Genomic DNA, 2,058 nt, shown 5'->3' with positions numbered 1-2,058 from the left:
ACAAAAATATTTGGTTAAATGTTTTTACTGTTTTGCCGTCAATTTATAGGGTGGTTATAATTTTCTGAAAACCTGAAATTTTGACCAAAATATTGTAAAAGCCACTGACATTATGATAAATTGCCTGCACTAATTTTAACAACCCTGTACAGGGTGAGTTCTTCATAAATAAGGTGCTTCATAAATAATTTTGTATGATATTTTTGCAAATCATTGCACGTACATTAAGGTGGCACAGAACTACAACAGAACTACATGAAATGGATATTAATATGTTCTTGGATTTCACTTTAATAATGTTAATATATCTATGATAGCTAAGAGTGTTTTAACACTTATCTAACAACTTTTTAACTAACAAAACACTTGGTGAAAATGATGAAACTTGGGGTATTGATTCATATGACTTGAAAAGACCATCCATTTCCTGATTCACCTTCATATTGTCTAGGAAAAAAGCAATATTTTTGAATCAGTCACTTCAATCAAATGATTCTTGTATGTGTGTGTGTGTATTTCTCTTTCATTTCAGCTACATTCCTGAACTGAAACCTTAGAGATGAAGAACAAAGTTGGGTGAGGATAAACAATGCCTTGAAGAAACACAGCTCCTGAACTTCTATTATGAATGGTGACAAGAGAAAATGATTATATCTGTGGTCTCTAAAAAGTGAGAAATTTTTGTTTAAATTATGAAGATATAAATTAGGGCTGTCAGTTAAACTCAGTTAATGCATGTGATTAACTCAAAACAAATTAATGTGTTATTTTTAACAGGAGGAGCAAAGGGAGAGGGATGCCCACAGGAGCTTGCGATTGCACTAGAATACTTGTCTGAGGTGATTTGAATACTAATATTTCATTTGTTTATCTTTGTCACAATGCAAATATCTGTTATCAAAAATAATAATATAATGTGAGCACTGTACACTTTTTATTCTGTGTTGTAATTTAAATCAATATCTTTGAAAATGTAGAAAACATCCAAAATATTTAAATATATGATATTCTATTATTGTTTAATCATGTGATTAAAACTGCTACAAATCGTGACTTTTTTAATCTCACAATTAAATTGTGCTTTATTTTTTTCATAGTTTGACAGCCCCAGTTTAAATCTATTATTAGTCAAATTTAAATCAAAGACAGATTGTTTTATTAATAAATAAAAGATATGGAATGCATTTTTCACCACTTTGGGTGCCTCTGCACTATCCCTTTCTATCGTGTAGAATTGTCCAACTATCTTAATTTTAAAAAAGAGAAGCCTATCTAAGCAGGGCTAGTGCCTGTCATCCATCTACACTGGAAAGGTTACCCCCATTTAAGTTAACTGGATATTTTTATTTTTATTTCAAAGTCCCTTATTTCAGTTTAGATTAAATGCATTCCAAATTGATTTAAAATAAACAAAAAACAAAAGCCAATCTGAGATAAGTGTCCACACAAGACTTTGCACCAGTTTAATTGGTATAAATTCACACCTTAGGTTACAACAATACAATTCTCACTTATGGACAAGGCCTTATTCACATTCAGTAGTACTGTACTTCAATCTGGAAATACTCCCGTTAAAGAAAATGAGTCTGAAGTACTTCTCAGTATAACACTCACAGAAATACTTTTTTAAGTTATTATGAGCATGTCAAATTATTTCTCTCTCCTGCTAAGTCTTCCTTCTCCATCCAGTGGCATAATAATAACAATATACCTGCCATTTCCTAAGTTCCTGCCACATATATTAATTTCTTGATAACATAAAAGCAAGGTTCTGTATTTTATTTTTTTTAAATGGTTCTATTAGTCCTGGAATTGTGAACAAAATTATAACTTACATCCAACCACTTTATTTTGTGTTATGATGTATAAAATACTTTATACTTCTATAGAAACTTCAAAGCTATGCATTTCAAAGATCTTTAAAAACATTAAGGAGTGTATTTATTTTAATCTTTTATTTGAACATTGAAAATACATTAGTTCCAAGCTTAGGAGTTCTGACAATCCATTAAAGGCACAAGTCATAAAAATTGTGGCAGGAAATGTACCCCACTTCTT

The 2,058-nt window shown here is 30.4% G+C and overlaps 1 non-coding gene across 1 annotated transcript; it reads left to right on the top strand.

Annotated features, from left to right (window-relative positions):
• Positions 1-368: 368 nt before the first annotated feature.
• LOC112545177 (small nucleolar RNA SNORD123) lies at positions 369-437 on the top strand. Its single transcript, XR_003088617.1, has one exon. It is a non-coding gene; the product is annotated as a small nucleolar RNA SNORD123 (small nucleolar RNA).
• Positions 438-2,058: the final 1,621 nt, after the last annotated feature.

This window comes from Pelodiscus sinensis, chromosome 2, assembly GCF_049634645.1.
Source record: "Pelodiscus sinensis isolate JC-2024 chromosome 2, ASM4963464v1, whole genome shotgun sequence".
Taxonomy (NCBI): domain Eukaryota; kingdom Metazoa; phylum Chordata; order Testudines; family Trionychidae; genus Pelodiscus; species Pelodiscus sinensis.
This window is presented reverse-complemented; position numbering and strand designations above follow the sequence as displayed.